The sequence below is a fragment of the Mustela lutreola genome, chromosome 12 (assembly GCF_030435805.1).
Source record: "Mustela lutreola isolate mMusLut2 chromosome 12, mMusLut2.pri, whole genome shotgun sequence".
Classification (NCBI taxonomy): Eukaryota; Metazoa; Chordata; class Mammalia; order Carnivora; family Mustelidae; genus Mustela; species Mustela lutreola.
The window spans coordinates 13,254,756-13,275,227 of NC_081301.1; the positions used below are offsets into that span (position 1 = coordinate 13,254,756).

At 42.2% G+C, this 20,472-nt stretch overlaps 1 long non-coding RNA gene across 3 annotated transcripts in view; it reads right to left on the reverse strand.

The window, feature by feature from the left end:
- LOC131812292 (uncharacterized) overlaps window positions 1-20,472 on the reverse strand; it is a 41,721-nt gene that overhangs the window by 12,583 nt on the left and 8,666 nt on the right. For 2 of the 3 annotated variants that reach the window (XR_009346301.1, XR_009346303.1), the window contains exon 3: window positions 10,830-10,970. This is a non-coding gene — a long non-coding RNA (uncharacterized LOC131812292). Of the gene's footprint in view, window positions 1-6,101; window positions 7,380-10,829; window positions 10,971-20,472 lie in introns of those variants that run through there. The other variant, XR_009346302.1, reaches the window with a different exon arrangement.

Genomic DNA, 20,472 nt, shown 5'->3' on the forward strand with positions numbered 1-20,472 from the left:
AAGAAGAATTGCAATTACAACAGCTACCAGTTATCAAGCATTTATTATGTTTTAAGCACTTTGTATTTATGATCACATTTAATCCTCAGGTCTTCTTGGTGAATTATCATCCCCATCTGATAGATTTTGAAACCCAGGAAAAGAAAGGGTGAATTATTCGAAGCTAATGCTGGCACCAGGGTTCAAACTGAGATCTGTAAAGACTCCAAAGTTTTTTCTCTCAAACTCACAAAGTCCAAAGCTGTCTAAGTGTTCATTTAGAGTCAAAGGGTGGAGAAAAGGGAGGCACTGGGAGGCACAGGCATCTTGTTCAGTTAATATGACCCAGGCTCACATTAACTTTTCTCACACTACCACAGGAACCAGTATTTACCAATCATCATGTAACGGAGTTTAATAAGAGAAACGGTGTTTGGGTTTTTTTTTTTTTTTTTTCCAAAATGAGAGTAACTATGATTGTCACATTGATCCAACATCATTGGAGGGTAAAAAAAAAATTTTTTTAAATCACAGTTACAACATGAAGAGTGCCTTACAATTTATAAAACACTTTCAAATACTTTGTCTCATATGATCCTTGCTACAGATCTCTGGAGGAGGAAAATATGATTATTCTACTTCACAGAGGAGGAAATTAAGAGCCCCCAAAGGTTATATTACTTGCCTGAAGTCTCCAAGATCATTCAGTGTTAGAGCCAGAATCAAAATTTGGGGCTTGTTCCTTGGGAGGGAACTTGCTGGCAATGAGGGTCTGACATTTTCCTATGAATTTTAGGCTCTTCTTTTCAAGTATAAAAACATTAAGATTTTGATTGGCTGAGGTGATTATTTTTTTTAGCTGAGATTTTTACACTGCATAAATCAACTTGATGAGAAATGACATCTTTAAAATCTCAAGTCTTCCCATCCTTCATTTTTTTATGCCTCTGAGTAGAATCTAATGTTTTTTTGTTTTTGTTTTTGTTTTTTTCTTAATAGAGACCATTTGCATTTTTGCTGAGTTTTTCCTTTACAAACTGCCTTGGTAGCTGATTTGAATAGCATCTTCAATTCTGTTACACTTTTTTTTATTAATTATTTTTATTGACATATAATGTATTATTTGCCCCAGGGGTACAGGTCTGAGAATCATCAGGCTTATACACTTCACAACACTCACCATTTCACATACCCTCCCCAGTGTCCATAACCCAACCACCCTCTCCATACCCCCCTCCCCCCAGCAACCCTCAATTTGTTTTGTGAGATTAAGAGTGTCTTATGGTTTGTCTCCCTCCCGATCCCTTCTTGTTTCATTTTTTCCTTCCCGGCTCTCCAAACCCCAGACTCTGCCTCTCAAATTCCTCATATCAGGGAGATCATATGATAATTGTCTTTCTCCGACTGACTTATTTCACTCAGCATAATGCCCTCTAGTTTCAGGGCACCTGGATGGCTCAGTGGGTTAAAGCCTCTGCTTTCAGCTTGGGTCATGATCCCAGGACCCTGGGATCGAGCCCCGAATCCAACTCTCTGCTCAGTGGGGAGCCTGCTTTAATCCTCTCTCTCTGCCTGCCTCTCTGCCTACTTGTGAACTCTGTCTGTCAAATAAATAAATAAAATCTTTTAAAAAATACCCTCTAGTTTCATCCATGTCATTGCAAATGGCAAGATTTCATTTCTTTTGATGGCTGCATAGTATTCCTATCTATCTATATCTATCTATCTATCTACCTACCACATCTTCTTATCCATTCATCTTTTGATAGACATCTAGGTTCTTTCCATAGTTTGACTACTGTGGACAGTGCTGCTATAAACATTCAGGTGCATGTGCCCCTTCGGATCACCACATTTGTATCTTTAAGGTAAATACCCAGTAGTGTGATTGCTGGGTTGTAGAGTAGCTCTATTCTCAACTTTTTGAGGAACCTCCATGCTGTTTTCCGGAGTGGTTGCACCAGCTTGCATTCCCACCAACAGTGTAGGAGGTTCCCCTTTCTCCTCATCCTTGCCAGCATCTGTCATTTCCTGACTTGTTAATTTTAGCCATTCTGACTGGAGTGAAGTGGTATCTCATTGTGGTTTTGATTTGTATTTCCCTGATGCTGAGTGATGTGGAGCACTTTTTCACGTGTCTATTGGCCATCTGGATGTCTTCTTTGCAGAAATGTCTGTTCATGTTCTCTGTCCATTTCTTGATTGGATTATTTGTTCTTTGGGTGTTGAGTTTGATCAGTTCTTTATAGATTTTGGATACTAGCCCTTTATCTGGTATGTCATTTGCAAATATCTTCTCCCATTCTGTCAGTTGTCTTTTGGTTTTGTTGACTCTTTCCTTTGCTGTGTAAAAACCTTTGATCTTGATGAAGTCCCAATAGTTGATTTTTGACCTTCCTTCCATTGTCTTCGGTGATGTTTCTAGGAAGAACTTGCTACAGCTGAGGATGAAGAGATTATTGCCTGTATTCTAAAGGATTTTGATTGATTCCTGTCTCACATTGAGGTCTTTCATCCATTATTAGTCTAGTTTTGTGTGTGGTGTAAGGAAATGGTTCAGTTTCATTTTTTTGCATGTAGCTGTCCAATTTTCCCAACAGCATTTGTTGAAGAGACTGTCTTTTTTCCATTGGACATTCTTTCCTGCTTTGTTGAAGATTAGTTGACCATAGAGTTGAGAGTCTGTTTCTGGGCTCTCTATTCTGTTCCATTGATCTATATGTTTCTGTGTCATATTATGCTTTCTTCTAGTTGATTTTTATTACATGATTTTTATTTCCATTTAGTAACTTGATACTTGGTTGAACATGCTTGTTTATTTTTTTTTAAAGATTTTATTTATTTATTTGACAGAGAGAGATCACAAGTAGGCAGAGAGGCAGGCAGAGAGAGAGAGAGGAGGAAGCAGGCTCCCTGCTGAGCAGAGAGCCCGATGCAGGACTCGATCCCCGGACGCGAGATCATGACCTGAGCCGAAGGCAGCGGCTTAACCCACCGAGCCACCCAGGTGCCCCAACATTCTTGTTTCTAAGAGCTTTTCTTGATCTCTACTTCTAAGGATAGAATTATTCCAAATGCAAATTATTAAAAAACCAAAAAACAAAAAACCCAAAACCTGTTCTCCTGATTCCACCATGAACACTCCTTTTATCACATGACACTGCATTTTTCCAGAGCCCTGCATTTTCCAGATGACTAAATGGCTCCTTTAAGTGCCAAAATATTTAGAAATATAACTGCCTGAGCTGAAAAATCTTTCTCAAATGAATTACAATGTGTAGCAAACAGCTGTGGTTTTGCCTGCACAACACATCATTTCCCCCATTTTTTAGAAGCTACTCCTCTCTTTCTTTTGGGGAACAGTCCCTCCTGCAATCCGTGAGGTCCTGCCAAGACTGTCCATCACCCAATCTAATTCACATGGCCCTAAAGAGGCCCTGCTTCCACCACAGGCTGACCCAACTGACTCGTCTAAGAATTGGTATCTTGAGAGAAGGAACACCTGGCATGAAGGCCATTGGAATAAAGTCATTGAGAAGGCAGGCCCTAAAGAGATATTCATGAGTTTTTCCCTGGAGTTGTCCAGATTTCTATCCTTCCCAAAGCCTGTTTGTTCAAGTTCTCCTTTGGTTCTAGGAGCTACCCAATATCCTTCCTGTACATTCTCTTTATTTGCTTAAGTTTGCTTCTATTACAAATGGTACAGGTATTGGTGCCCAAGAATCTGTTACAGACAATCATCCTGCTGTGGGTTGAATTGTGTCTCCTGCCCACGCCCACCAGAAAGAAAGAAAAAAAGAAAGAAAGACAGGAAGGACATTTTAACAACAGCGTCTCCAAACATGATCTTATTTGGAAATAGGGTCTCTCCAGAGGCAATCAAGCTCAAAATAAGTTCAGAGGGTAGACCCCAATCCAACATGGCTGGTGTCCCTAATAAGAGAAGATTGGAACACAGAGATAGGCACATGTAAAAGGAAGACAATATGGAGACACACAGGGAGAAGGCCATATCAAGACAGAGAATTAGAGTGATGTATCTCTAAGGCAAAACAAACAAACAAACAAACAAACAAACAAAAACAACCCTCCCGGCAATGACCAGATGCTAGGAAAGAGATATAAAGAATAGCTCCTTCCTAGCACCTTTAGAGGGAGTATGGCCCTTCCAAACGGGTTGACTTCAGAGTTCTGGCCTCCAGAATGTGAGACAATGTATTTCTCAAGTTTCTGGTACTTTGTCCTGGCAGACCTAGAAAACATATACTGATCCTCAAGGAAATATAGACCATTTCTAATGATGTATGGCAGATTGCTAGGTGCTCACCAAAACGCTTCTCCCCTTTTTTGCCTACAAGTATCCTTCTAGCCAGGCACATCACTGCCTCACTGGATCATCTTTGCCAGTTTTCTCTGCGGCCAGAGTGTCCTTGTATCTAACTTCTCCCCAGTGGGATGTTAGTGACAGTGATATGTGGCATTGCTGGGTCTGAGCTCTAAGATATCTACCAAGACTCCCTCAATCTTTTTTTTTTTTTTTTTAAGATCTTATTTATTTATTTGAGAGGGAGAGAGCGTGTGCAAGCAGGAGCAGAGCAGGAGGAAAAGGGAGAGGGAAAGAATCTCAAGCAGACCCTGAACTGAGCCCAGAGCCCGACTTGGGGCTTCATCTCACAACCCTGAGATCATGACCTGAGCCAAAACCAAGAGTTGGATGCTAAACCAATTGAGCCACCCAGACAGCCCAAGTCACCTCCACTCTTTCCTTTCTTTCCAATTAGAACCAAGATGCACGGGGCGCCTGGATGGCTCAGTGGGTTAAAGCCTCTGCCTTCAGCTCAGTTCATGATCCCAGGTTCCTGGGATTGAGCCCCACATTGAGCTCTCTGCTCAGCAGGGAGCCTGCTTTCCCCCTTTCTTTCTCTGCCCGCCTCTCTGCCTACCTGTGATCTCTCATTCTCTCTCTCTCTTTCTGCCAAATAAATAAATAAAATCTAAAAAAGAAAGAAAGAAAGAAAGAAAAGAACCCAGATGCAAGGGCTTCATCTGTGCAAAAGAAAACCCTGCCAACATGGAAGAGTGCATGGCAAAAAGGGAAGACTCCCAGTTGCTCTGGACCACTCACGTCAAGGGGAAATAGGCCTGCTCTACTTTTTCTTTTTATTGGGAGCTTAGCTTTAGCTCTGATGGATCCATGGTTATGGAGCTGAGCTGACATGCAACCCAGTGGGAATCCTGCTCGTATTCCAGAATGGGAACTAGTGGTAGCTCATGGAACAGTGGTCTCTTGGGGATTTCTTTTTTTTTAAGTGTGAGTCCATTTATATAAAATATCCAGACTTTTTTCTCTTGGGACTTTTTACAAGCTGAAGCCAAACTCTCAGCAACCTAAAAGGGAGATGCATGATACTAAAACCGGCAAGGAGTCCGCTTCCAAAGGCATTAGGTATCTTCAACTGAGAGAATGACAAGCTCAAGTCTTAAGATGTATACCACATGGCACAGCCTGACATTCGGAGCATTTCTGCAGCCAAGTGAAAAATCTTTCATCAGAGTCATGGGCTTAAGACAGCTGGAAGCCAAACTCAGATTCTGGGAGTTGCTGAGTGTCAATGTCAGATGACCACGTGATTTTGCCAGGTTTCTTTCATGAAAAGATGCAGTTATCTGGAGGTCTCAGAGGACCCAGAGAATCTGAACCCACTAACTGTCTTCTGTCTGCAGTCTTTCCTATGTACTCCTCTTCTCTTGGAGAAGGAAGCTAACACTGTCCCTCATGCCTGATGCCTGCCTGTTGCTCAGCCAATAATTAAATCCATCTGGAGCAAGTGAATTGTTCTTACAGGAATATTTTACATTTATTTTTTATTTGGATTTGCTTTCCCAGTACTTTTTGGCTCTGCCATCACCATAGCCAATGGGCTTCTGGAAAGCTTTTCACCCAGTCATGGCATGACACTACCTCTTATTAAGGAATTCACTTCACAGCAAAAGTGGGAATGGCCTAATGCCCACAGGATTCATTGTCTGCCTAACAGATCCTGCCCATGACCCAGGACAGCTGACCTTAAACCACACTAGGATGGCTCACAGGATTCACTGGGAGATAACTGCTTGCCCTCCTGTGGAAGTGATCCATACTCCAAGTCCTTATTCCATATGTGATGCTGTTTCCCTGTGTCTCTCTCTTTCCAGGACACAGAGGGTGGGCAGGCACTGTTAACAGTATCCCAGTAGCCTTTATCTAATGTAGTACAGCTGATACCTGGCTGCATGACCACCCAAAGTTAAGAAATCTGCCAGCATTTTTGATCACTTTCCCTCCCTCCATCAAGCTCTCAACTGAATTGACTGGAAGTCTGATACCCACTGAAGTTATGGGTTTGGGTTTTGGGTTTTGGCAAATGCCAGTCTTCTTCCCTCTTAGAAACAGTCAAAATAAAAAGCTTCTGCATAGTGGAGGAAACAGTCAACAAAACTAAAAGAATGGGAAAAGATATTTACAAATGACCTATCTGATAAAGGATTAGTAGCTATAATAGATAAAGAATTTATATAACTCAACACCAAAAAGCCTAAATAATCCAGTTAACAGATGGGCAGAAGACTTGAACAGATACTTCTCCAAGGAAGACATACAGATGGACAACAGACACATGAAAAGATGCTCAGCAGCACTCATCATCAGGGAAATGCAAATTAAAACCACAGTGAGATACCCCCTCACACCTGTCAGAATGGCTAATATCAAAAACACAAGAAACAATGTCAGTAAGGACGTAAAGAAAAAGCGACCCTCTTGCACCGTGGGTGGGAATGAAAACTGGGGCAGCCACTGTGGAAAACAGTATGGAGGGTCCTCAAAAAATTAAAAAGAGAACTCCTACAATCCAGTAATTGCACTATGGGTCATTTACCCAAAGAATACAAAATCACTAATTCCAAAGGATATATGCACCCCTTATGTTTATTGAAGCATTATTTATAATAGCCAAACTATGGAAGCAGCCCAAGTGACCATCAAGAGATGGATGGATAAAGAAGATATGGTGTATATATACACAATGGAATATTACTTGGCCAGAAAAAGAATGAAATCTTGCCATTTGCAACAATATAAATGGAGCTAGAGAGTATAATGCTAAGTGAAATAAGTCAGTCAGAGAAAGACAAATCCCATGATTTCATTTGTGTGGAATTTAAAAAACAAAACAAAGAAAGGGGAGAGAAGAGAGAGGGAGAGACAACCCAAGAAACAGACACTTATAGAGAAGAAACTGATGGTTGCCAGAGGGAAGGTGGGGGGCTGATTGGTGAACGAGGTGAAGGGGATTAAGAGTACACTGATCATGACGAGCACTGAGCAATGTACGGAATTGTTGAATCACCACATTGGACACCTGAAATTAATATAACACTGTATGTTAACTACATTGGAATTAAAACAAAAAACTTAATAACATTCTGAAAAATAATAAAATAAATAAAATAAATAACCCCAAAAAACAGTGTCTCAGGTAGCCTACAGTTTCAAAGAGCTTATCTTATTGGCATTCTCAGTTGAGGTATTTGATTTTGGGCTGGCTTGGATCTTGGCTACCTTCACCTAGTTATTGTTTCAAGTGTAGAAGTCTATGGTAGATAATGTCAGCCTAATACTCACAAATTATCTTGAGGATAGAAAAAAAGGCAAAAAAAAAAAACAAAAAAACCCAAAACCCCAAAAACAAAAAAACCCAAAGCTTCCTGCTCTCCTCCCAATGACCTTCTCCATGGAAGGAATGTTATTATGCTGTTGATCATGTTCTTTTCCTTTCATAGGGTCCTGTAGCTTTGCAGAATACTGTCATATTCTCACTTGCTCTTCTAAAAATCTATGACCTAAAGGAAAGAGGACAGGCCCGAACGTCTGGCAGAGCTGGATGGAATCCCTGATTTGCTGCTCAGTGGCTCTGAACTGCCAATTAATCATGTGTTAAAGGAGGGGTACAATAACGTTTACCCTTTGCTTTTTTTTTTTTTTTTTTAAGATTTTATTTATTTATTTGACAGACGGAGATCACAGGTAGGCAGAGAGGCAGGCTCTCCACAGAGCAGGGAGCCTGATACGAGGCTTGATCCCAAAACTCTGGTGACCTGAGCCGAAGGCAGAGGCCTAACCCACTGAGCCACCCGGGCGCCCCTACCCTTTTTTAAATAGGAAAAAAAGAAGGCCCAGAGAGGTGAAGTGGCTTGCCACCTCACAGTTTTTGTGAAATCCTAATCAAGCTCAAGACTTTCAATTCCAAATTTTTTAAAAAATAAATAAATACAAATTTAAAAAGGTAAAGCAGACCGAGAATATCTTCTTGTGCCACAAAGCAAAGCAAGTGCTAAAAGCTATTGGGACCTATCACAGCACACAGGAGCTGCCTCCATGCAGTTCCCACTGGTCAAATCTGGGACAATTTGAACATCAAAATGAATAATGGTGATAAAGGACTGCTACACATTAAATAAAAAAGTAATCCATAAGTGCATAACAACACTCTAATAAAAAAAAAAGACAAAATAAGCTCTCTCCATTTGAATGGAAAGAGTTCTACTATATAGAAGATTGTCAGCTAATAAATGTAAAAGAAATTAGGAAATCATCATTTTGTAATCACCATAGTAATAATCGATCCAGGTAAGATCATGCATGGATGTGAAAAACCATTGGTGAAAAATTGTTGGGGAATGGAGGAGTAGTCACATAGTTTTAAAGTATCTCCCCAGAAATCACTTATTAATTCCAGAAAGAAAATGCACCTTTACAATGAAAACCATCTCGTGGACACCACATTAACCAAGTTGTGTAAGAAAAACTCCGCTGAGTCCCGTGTGTCTCCTTTAGGACTCACACTGAACACTTCTCACATTTCTGGCCACCAAATGGTGGGATAGGGGTGGGGGTGGGGGGGTGGTTTCACACCAGAAATTCTCTGTAGCACTGGTTGGGTATTCTACAATTTAACTAGGATGAACTTTTGTCTGGGATGTGAAAATTGGAATTCTCAAGCTGAGAATGCCTTGCCCAGGCTTCAGTCACACTGGCCTTCCTTTGGTTTCTCTAGGTAACTTTGGTCCACCTTGTTCAGGCCGCTCCAGAGTTTTCCTCAGCTCCAACCAATCTACTTTCCCCCCATCCCTCAGATCCCTTCCCCAGAGGCCTTTCCTGAACATCCCCAAGGCTCCTGCTGCATTCTGGGGTTCTTTTCTCCAAAGCTCTGCTTCTGCCATAAAGTATTCATTTTTGCAAAATTATCTGTTCCATGTCCAGTGTCACCGTTAGACTATAAACTCCAAGAGGAAGAGAACTGCTTCTCTCACATTCACACTGGTTTTCCCGGCACCTGCACGGTGTCCAGCATGCACAGGGATGAAATAAACACTGTTGAATGAATGAATTGATGAGTCCAGGAAATCTCTGTCGGTTCTCAGAGAAGGAAATGGGAAGGGAACACACACATTTTTTTTTAATTGTCTAATAAGTGCCAGGCTCTGTGCCAGGTCGTCCACATCTATCATCTTATTGATTCCTCAGAGACACTCGGAGATGTGGTTATCACTAGCCCCATTTTAGAAATGAAGAGATAAGGGATGTCGCACATCCTGCCAATGGACTGACAAATGCCAGTAGAGACAGGATTCAAATCTAGTGTGGTTTTTTGCAAAGATGCCCCCATAGCGCCCTTCATGCCTATACCCTTGTCTGATGCTTTTCCACAGATTTTGAACGTATCACTGGAAATCAGAAAGAGCAAGAAGGCAGTCCAACAACCATGCCTGCATTGAGGAAAAATGCCTTTGTCCAAGCCACATTCACAGGCATTGTCTTTCCGTCTTATAACGGGTCTAACAGTTGGTAAGTGCCTAAGTGATTTCTGATGTGCATTCTTTGTTTAAAAAAGTGGGATCTCGTGTACATTCTCCTTTTGTCTTTCAAACTCATTTGTGGTGGTTTGTTGTTGATTTTGCTACGCAGATGTTTTAAAGCATTTAGTAGTTAAATTTGTTACACCTTTCTTTAGGATTTGTTTTTATAAATCATAGAACTAAAAAAAAGTAAGTCATAGAACTAATTCATTCATATTTTTCTTATAGTGTACTTATTGATTTTACCTTTTTCTTAAAAGATTTTATTTATTTATTTGAGAGACAGAGTGCACACACAAGCCAGAGGGAGGGGCAGAGGGAAAAGGAGAAGCAGGGAGCTAGACTTAGGGTTCAATGTCAAGACTTGGATCATGACTTGAGCCAAAGGCAAAGGCTTAACCAACTGAGCTGCTCAGGCACCCCAGCTTCTTTTTTTTCTACATTTAAGTGTTTGGTCCATTTGTAGTAAGGTAGGAATTCAGATTTTTTGTGGTTTGTTTTTTTTTTTTTTTTTCCAAATGGCCTACCGAATTATATCATCTCCATTGACTGACTAACCCAAAGGACGTACTTCTGATGCGTCCCCGTCACCCTCTCTGGCATTCAGACGAAAACCAACACTGGTGTCAGGGAGGTTCATAAGAGAGGCTGTATTTATTTCTGAAAGAAATCAGAAATCCTGAGGAGAGTCCCAGGACCATTCCTGACTCACAGGATGGCCTTGGACAGGTCCTTTCCTCACTCTGCGTTCAAAACTGTATGCTAAGGGGTCAAAGAGACAGAGAGTGCAAAGTGATCTCTGACACTGATCATTGTCAATCTAAAAGAGTCCTGAAGGATTCTTGCCTTAAAAAGAAGTGTCAATTAAAATAAGATTAAGAAACTTTTTTCCTCTTTTTTTTTTTTTTAACATCTATCAGACAGGCAAATACTGAAAAGATTGATGTACTTACTCATTGTTGGCAAAGATGTAGGAAAATACACTCTCCCAAGTTGGCTGCTAATGGGAGTGTAAATTGATTCCCCTTTTTGGAGGGCAACTTGGCCACAAAATGCACATATTCTTGAACCCAGCTATTCCACTTGGAGGAATTCTGAAAAGTAGAAAATGAGATAAAGATATTCACTGAAATATTCATCATTAAGAAGAAAAAAAAAACAACAACTGGAAACAACCCAAGTGTCCATCAATCAGAAGTTGGATAAATGATAATATACTGTCATAGTTAAGGGTGTTAAAAAGAAAACTGCATGCCCAAAACAGTCAGTGATGCTCGGACATGTCACCAATCTGGGGCTTAGTACCTAACCTCATAGCGGCCTTGACCTCCCCCAGAGATAGTCCTAACTGGTCAGTCAAGAATCGTATGGTTGGGGTGCCTGGGTGGCTCAGTGGTTTAAGCCTCTGCCTTTGGCTCAGGTCATGATCCCAGGGTCCTGGGATCAAGCCCCACATTGGGCTCTCTGCTCAGCAGGGAGCGTGCTTCCTCCTCTCTCTCTGCCTGCCTCTCTGTCTGCTTGTGATCTCTCTCCCTCTCTGTCAAATAAATAAATAAAATCTTAAAAAAAAAAAAAAAAAAAAGAATCGTATGGTCAGCACCAATAAGGTAATCTGTCACATGGGCCCTCTCCATCCCCCAAAACAAGATGAAGTAATCCACCTAATAAGACCCTTTTGTCCTCAAAGGAAGGTGACCTCACCCAAAATAATCCTTTCCTCTGTTTATGACTTCCTTGCCCTGCATTTAACAACCTTTCCCTTTCTGTCTTCCTTTGGAGAGCCCTTCTACTTGCTAGATGTGAAGCTGCCCAATTCATGAATCAACTCATAAAGCTAATTCAGTCTTTAAAATTTACTTGGTTGAACTTTTGTTCTTTTTTTTTTCAAGATTATTTATTTATTTATTTGACAGAGAGATCACAAGTAGGCAGAGAGGCAGGTAGAGAGAGGGGGAGGCAGGCTCACCACTGAGCAGAGAGCCTAATGCGGGGCTCAATGCAGGACTCAATGCCAGGCTCAAACCTAGGGCCCTGAGATTATGACCTGAGCCGAAGGCAGAGGCTTTAACCACCCACTGAGCCACCTAGGCGCCCCTCAACTTTTGTTCTTTAACAGGGGTTTGAATTCTGGCTTCCCCACTTCCTAGCTGTGTGACATTGTGACTTAACATGTCTGTATCTGAGTTTTCTCATTAGTAAAAATGATGTGACAATAGAGTCTACCTCATAGTCTTGTTGTGAGGGTTAAATGAGGTAATACTATAAAAGCACTTAAAACAGTGTCTGGCACATAGTGAGCACCCCCAACATATAAGCTATTATAACCATAACATATGTTTAGGTGAAAATTTTGTAAGTTTTTTGAGTGTTGTTTCCATGACATGTTGGGTGTTATCTTTAGGGGTTACCTGACTTTACAGAGGTCTGAATCTTTCATTGTCTTTAATCAGACTATTTCACAACCCTGTAAGTTACAGAAAAGTGATGGTAATACAAATTATTCTTGCTTGCAGAAACGCAAATTGATCTTGTCCTGTAAATGTACAGTTTAAGAGACAATTCCACATACCACTTTATTGCCCTAAAGACAATAACTTTATTGCCCTAAAGATAATAACTAATGCAAAGTTATTATCCAGATCTATATGTAGATCCAGATCTCGATATATATGATTCTCCTTTGAAATGGTTTTAGTTTACTACTGGTTCTTTTATTAATTTTGAGTTAAATAAAATCTTTGACAAGTGTTCCTTTTATATTTGTATGAGTCATAATATTGCCTTTAAAAAAATTGTAACACTATTTCTAGTCTGATCCTCTCCTCATTATACAGATACATGTCTTTTTATTTTTAGAGAAAGCCTGGAAGGATGAACACAAAAATGTTTATGAAGAATATCTCAGGGAGGGGGGCACCTGGCTGGCTCAGTAGGTGGAGTGTACAACTCTTGAACTCAGGGTTGTGAGTTTGAGTCTCACATTGGTTGTCGAGGTTATTTAAAAACAAAATCTTGGAAAAAAAAAAAGAATGTCTCAGACAGGGGTAAATAAATAATATTTCAGTTGACTCTGAGTCTCTTCTTTATACATTTCTATAATGTCCAAACATTTCTATGTTGTCCAAACATTTTCATGCAGAACATCCATTTTATAAAGACTAAACAGAAAATTCTCCTGCTGGAACCAGTCATTTGGGAAGGGAGGAGAGTTATAAGAGGTCAAGTGAGAACAGCTTCCTCACTGTAGGAGCAGGTATTGAGGGGCGCCTGGGTGGCTCAGTGAGTTAAAGCCTCTGCCTTCAGCTCAGGTCATGATCCCAGAGTCCTGGGATCGAGCCCCGCATCAGGCTCTCTGCTCCGCGGAAAGTCTGCTTCCTCCTCTCTCTGCCTGCCTCCCTGCCTACTTGTGATCTCTGTCTTCAAATAAATAAATAAATAAATAAATCTTTAAAAAAATAAAATAAAATAGGAGTAGTTATTGAGGTAAGGAAACCCCTTGGCAAGTGAAGAGACCAGCTTGGTCCCCAGCAGACCGGTTTTTCCTGAGATAGAACACACGGGCCACAAACCATCTGAAGTGGCAAAGTCTCAAAGTCTTCTTCTTGGCTGGCCTGCGGGTGGTCAAGTCTGAGGCTTGGACCTCACTGCTGGCTCTTTCAGGCTCTTTGATCTTGAGCTGGTCAATTAATTCAGCCTCAAGACACAGCCAAAAGAAAATCAGCCCTGGAAGAGACTCTGACCCCTTCTTAACACTGATAGGAAAACAAGCCTGGGGAGGGGAGGGAAACAGCAAAGGTCACAAAGCAAATTAAGGATCATTCTAGTACTAGGACCCCAGCACCCCAAGTCCTGGCCCAATGAGCTTCTCCCTCACCAGACTGGACTGATGGTCCAGAAGCCAAGAAGACTGGCCCATAAAGAGTGGGCATGTTGAACAGAACAAGCCAGGGCCAAGGTCACTGCAAGAGCTGGGCTTTAGGAGGAGTATTTATTTACAATTGGGGTTGGGGGTGGGGTAGGGTGTTAGCATACCCCTCCCCATCTGGGGGCTGGGCCAGGCACGGGAGGCTATTCTTGTGATCTAAGACTTTACAGACCTTTAATAAATTGCCATTGCAAAGCTGCCTGCCATTTAAATTGCAGTCAAGGGAAAAATTGGCTGCACTTTTTTTTTTTTGAGGAAAAACAGTGTTAGGAGATATTTGTTATGTGAAGAGAGATGGAGATTCCTCTTGAAATGGAGCCCTTTAGGATAATAAGGCAGCATAAAGGAAGGGCTAGGCTCCTGGTGGGTCTGGAGTATTGTGATGTCAAGGGGCTTTTCTTGGGGCTGGAGCTGGACTGGGGTGAGGGGCCTCTCCTCATGGTCCCTGCCAAGAACTGGGGAGAGAGCCGTCACCCCCCTGCCTGCCCCACCACCTCTGGGACCAAGGAGGCCAGGCCAGGCAGTGGACTCTGGCATCCAATCTTAAGTTCCTCATTATTATGTGCAGTGTTCCCGAGCCTTGAGGCCCAAAATTGCACAATTTTGCCATTTCAGTGAACTACTTACACTACTATTTACTTGGTATTTTTCTGTAAGTCTATTCACTTTTAATAACAAGGACATTTATATGGCAACGTGGATGGGAAATCAACATCATTTCCATAAAAATGAATAGAAGGAAAACAAAACAGTGTGATTAAATTCTAGCTAGATACTGTTGCCTGCTTTCTCTTTGTTAAAAAGGGAGATTGGCACATGTTAGAGAAGTTTTACAAGGAAATCAGATACGATGAGAGCTTTCCTGAATTTAATCAGAGGGAATGGAAGATAATGGAAAATAGAGTAACTGCCTTACAATGTGGTTGTTATTTTTTTCAAAGATTTCCTTATTTATTTGAGAGAGAAGGAGAGAGATCGCGCGCAAGCACGCGCGCACATGTGTGTGTGGGTGGCGCACGTGTGCGCGGGCATGTTGGGGGTGGAGGGGCAGAGAGAGAGGGAGAGAGAATTTCCAGCAGAGTCCCTACTGAGCACAGAGCCCAATGTGGGGCTCAATGCCACCACCCTGAGATCATGTATGGTTCAGTTACTTAATGCCTTTGTGTAAAACAGCTTCAGTGAGGTGTGGTTCCTCCACTATACAAGCCCTACTTTAGAAAATGCTGTGGACAGGACCCTGTTCTCCCACCAACTAGCTGAGTGACCTTGGGAAAGCTCCTCTACCTCTCTGAACCCCCAATTCCTCACCCACAAAAGGGGTATGTTTGTAGAAATGAATCCAGAATTTTCTGTAAGAGATAGTAGTGGTGATAATGATGAGGATGGTAAGGATGCTATCAGGGAGGCATTCATAAAACTCCTTAAGCTAGTGTTTGGTGTGTTTTGGGGAACTGAGTTAGTAGTCTGGGTCTCTGCTTGAGCAAAGAAGAGCAAAGAGAAGAGCTGCAGGCCACTGGGTCTGCAGAAACGATCTACCCAGCAGGATGGATTTGTGGAAAATGGAAGTGCTCCCTGGGTTCTCAGAAATGTCAAGGAAGTGAAACTGAATAAGGATATTGGACTTCTCGTGGTCATGCGGGATGGATGTTCGGACAGCACCAGCAGAGTACTAAGGCGAAGGATAACTGCTTAATGCCAACCAGTGAGGAGCTAAGTATTATGATTACTGTCCTCCACTTGACATAAAGGAAAATGAGACTCTATAACATTAGGCGACTGCCAGAAAATTCACAGCAGACCTATGCTCCAGGCCTTCATTCTTTTCAATATTTCAACAAATGTTCTGAACATGCTTAATCCCTGGGTCAGGGCAGAGATGGGATAGATACACACATTAAAAAATAAAAGGAAGGGGCGCCTGGGTGGCTCAGTCGTTAAGCGTCTGCCTTCGGCTCAGCTTGGGATCCCAGGGTCCTGGGATCCAGCCTTGTATCGGGCTCCCTATTTGGCAGGAAGCCTGCTTCTCCCTCTCCCCCACCCCCTGCTTGTGTTTCCTCTTGTGCGCTCGCTCTCTCTCTCTCTCTGTCAAATAAATAAATAAATAAATAAATAAATAAAATCTTTTTAAAAATGAGGATTTGCAAAACAAAGCAGAAAATATGATCTTATTTATGTAAAATTAAAAACAGTGAAGCTATATCTTCATGAATATGCACCCACATATAAAGGCTTAGAAATAGATCTGGTAGGGACACCTGGGTGGCTCAGTTGGTTGAGCATCTGCCTTTGGCTTGGGTCATGATCCGGGGGTCCTGAGATCGAGCCCCACATCAGGTTCCTTGTTCAGTGGGAAGTCTGCTTCTCCCTCTGCCTGTCTCTCTCTTTCTCTCTCCCTCTCTGACAAGTAAATAAAGTCTTCAAACAAAACAAAACAAATAGGAAATAGATCTGGTAGCAGTGTTAACCATTGGGTGGAGGCAGGTAGGGAAACAGGGAGTTTAGCTTTACCTGGATTGTTTGAGGTACTAGTAGTAGTAATAGTAGTAGTAATAATAATAAATTTCTATATTATTTGGGCTACTAAAAATTTTTTTTAAACAACAGTCATGGGCTGAATTGCGTCCTAGCCCCAATCATATGTTGGAAGTCCTAACATCAGTACCTCAGAATGTGGCTGGTTTTGGAGATAAGATGTTTAAGAGGTAATTAAGCTAAAATGAGGTTATTGGGAAGGGCTCTAATCCAACATGACTAGTGTTCTTACAGGCAGAGGAAATCTGGGACACAGACACACACAGGGAAGAACACGTGAAGACACAGGGAGAAAATGGGCATCTATGAACCAAGGAAAGAGGCCTCAGAAGAAACCAACGCCCTCAAACCTTGACCTTGAACTTCCAGTCCCCAGAATTGTGAGAAATAAATCTCTGATGTTTAAGCCACCCAGTCTGGGATGTTTGTTATGGCATATGCTAATGAAAAAAAATATTCAATGACACCTGTTCACAATGGTAAGGCCGGTTTTATTCTGGACTATAGCGTTAGGTATAGGGGCTGTGATGGGAGTGGGAAAGAGAGATGGGCTCAACTCCAAGCATAGCATTGGCTACTAGGAATTTGTTGCCAGGGAGTAGCGGGGGTCAGGGGATGGAAAATTACTAAGAGGAAACATCAGGGATGGGGTTGGGGGTAGGTACTGGCTAAATTGACCTAAGAGAATTTTAACTGAAGACAGACCTGGTGTTTGGACATGACTTGATGCATGGTGGAGGACAAGGAATCTGGTCAGACAGTGAGGGTGATCAGGTCTCAAGAGATGGGGGTTCTTGCTAAAATCATTAAGCAGGGTTCTTGCAAAAACTGGATTCTGTAAGGGAATGCACAGGTGGGTCTAGGAGAAGGTTCGAGAGGCTAACTAAAGTTTGCTCAAGCAAAGAATTTTTGTCACTGCTCCAGCGAACTAATACAACTACCAAGGTAAGTTCCTGACTTCCAGGAGCTCCTAGCCTTGTGGTAGAAGCAGCTAGTAGTACAACCCCACTATGATACCAGAAAGCTGGGGAAGGTGCTACAAATGCAGAAGTAAGGTAGCACAGAACCCCAGGGTGGGAGGACCCTACTGGGTCTGCAGGTTTCATGGAGGAAGTGGCTTTTAAGCTGGGCCTTGAATGATGAGTAGCAGAGAGAACCCAGGGGTGGGTTGTTGTGGGTGGGGAATGGGAAAGATGGGGACTGTTTCTGGAGGAAACACGTAAGCGAAGACCTAGTAGGGAAGGTTTGTTCTGGGTCTGGTTAAGATGGGGGAGTTACACCTGAGCACAGGTTTTCCAAGAAGACCAGGAGGATGTAGCTGGAAGTATTCTCTGGAAGGTGCCATCGTCCGCTGTTGGCCTTCATGGAGGGAGTAATATCATCATATTTGCTTTGTAGGAAGACCACCCTGACAATCCATGAGCCAGGGATTGAAAAGTGATGGTCCGAGCACCTTCTGTGGAGCACTTTCAGTCAGGTCCACAGAAAAGTTTTGTTTGACTTAAACTGTTCTAACAGTCAACAGATTATAAATAATTAATTTGAACAAGTCAATCAATAATTTATTAATATAATTTGAATGTATATATTTAAAATAATAATATTACATTAATTGTATATGAACAAATGAAATAAAATCTTATAATCACGTTAATATATTGATATGTAAATTATAGATGTCAGTAAGTTGGAAGAGCTCATAAAATTTCAAATTTTTTGAAAATCTTTTAATAAATCGTGGGTTGAACCATGTTTGCACACAAGGTATGTTGCAGTTCTAACCTTTGGTTACCTGTGAATTTGACCTAATCTGGAAATACAGTCTTTGCAGATGCCATTAAGATGAGGTCATGCCGGAGCAGGAGAGCCCTTTAATCCAGAATGAACTGTCTTTATAAAAGAATAAGGGACATGGACACATCAGAGGGAGAATGCCATGTAGATGATGACAGAGGCAGAGATCAGAATGATGTAGCTTCAAGCCAAGGAAGAGGAAGGATTCATGGCCACCACCAGAAGCTGGAAGAGGCGAAGAAGGATTCAGCCCACTATCAGGGGGTGCAAGGCCCTGCCAACATCTTGATTTCAGATTCCTAACGTCCAGAACTGTGGAAGAACACATTTCTGCTGTTTTAAACTCCCTAGTGTGTGGTAGTTTGTGACAGTCGCTGTAGGAAACATACAATAAGGAACCCGTGTGCTCTCCTAGCAACAGTTGGCCAGAATCCCCTCCAAGGTGTCATCACCCATTCCTCCTAAGGTGCAGAGTAGCAACAGCTCAGGAGAGAGAGGAGGCCTCAACTGATGTACTAGCAATGGGGGGTGAAAAGGTTTGTTCTTAGAAATGGCCATTCTTAGGCACCTGGGTGGCTCAGTGGGTTAAAGCCTCTGCTTTGGCTCAGGTCATGGTCTCAGGGTCTTGGGATCAAGCCCCACATTGGGCTCTCTGCTCAGCAGGGAGCCTGCTTCCTCCTCTCTCCCTGCCTGCCACTCTGCCTACTTATAATCTCTGTCTATCAAATAAATAAATAAAATCTTAAAAAAAAATGGCCATTCTTTACTTTGTGGAAGGGGATAAAGTAATATTTATTATTATTACATACAATAGATTCTCTTTTATATCATTACCATGAGTCAGGTACTATGCTGAGGACTTTATTTTTATTTTATTTTTTTTTTAGATTTTATTTATTTGAGAGGGTGAGCATGACCAGGTGGGGAGGGGCAGAGGGAGAGGGGGAGAGAGAAGCAGGCTTCCCACCAAGCAGGGAGCCCAGTGCAGGGTTCCATCCTAGGACCTATGACCTGAGCTGAAGGCAGACACTTAACTGACTGAGACCCCAGGTGCCCTGCTGAGGGCTTTTATATGTTGTACCACTTCATCCTCCCCACAATATTAAATAAAATCCCCACTCTACAAATGAGAACACAAGGTTTGGAAAGGTTACACAGCTAGAACTAATATTGCCTACTAGGTGCTAGACCCTGAACGAAGCCTTTTATGTGGGAGCTCACTGAATCCTCCCAACACCCTTGGAGGTAGATACCATTAGTAACTCCAACTATTCCCCTCTACCCTGTCGAGATGAGGAAAGTGAGGCACAACAGGTTGAGTAACTTGCCCCAGTTAGTCACCACTGCAGCTGGATGATGGAGATGGCACTCCGTGTTTCTCTCTGATCCACAGCTCTTGCTCTATAAAGGTGCGGACTTCCTGGTTGTCTTTCATTCATTTGCTCATTGATTAATGCTTTTGCGTCTTACTCGTATTTGAAGGGGGCAGCTGGGTGTAGCCGAGAGAGCACAGGCTCAAGTGCTCAGAGACCTGGGTCCCCGTCTAGCCTGGGCTTCAGGTTCCCCATCTGTGAGATATGGGGATTCTACTGGTCAGTCTTGAAGGTCCTTCTTGCACCAAGAGTCTATATTTCTGTGATTCCCCACCTTTGGGAAGAAGTTACCCATCATTAGTACAACGGCTGAGGATGGGAACTCATTTGCCAATGTCTCAGCAAAATGGCAGAGCCGGGATTTTAATCCAAGGGCACCTGACTCCAAAAGCCTCTCCACTTCCTCCTGGGTTCCGAAAAGAAAGGAACTAAAACAGAGAGAGAGGACATACTGCTGCCAAACCAGATCCACGTGAGCACCAGAACTGGGACAGATATCCAAAGCCCAGGAGTTCTGATGGGGGAGCTGGCCTGGCGCGGGCCTGTTACACCCTCTTGTGGAGCTCATCTGCAATGCTCTGGCCTGCTAGCTTTTTCCTTTTGATACCAGAATAGACGTAGGAAACCAGGAAGCAGGAAGTAGTCGTCCCAAGAGATCTGAGAACCAGTGACCCCAGCTATTCTAAAACAAAGACTGAAAGATCTGTCATTTAGTGAAGCCCAGCTGCCCTATGTTCATTTATTGATGAAGCAGATTATTGGCTGCTTCTGTTTTTACGTCTTGTACATACTTGTATCAGGTACAAACAGTAATCCAATAGAAATGGTACCTTTTGTCCTTAGCTCGGGGTGATGGGTGATTTAATGAGGGTGATTAAACCTATCAAACCCAGAATACATATGAAAGCAAGAAAGAATTCTTCCTTCACACACCCTTTTCTCTGCCTTCTCTCTAATATCTGCATGGGAAAA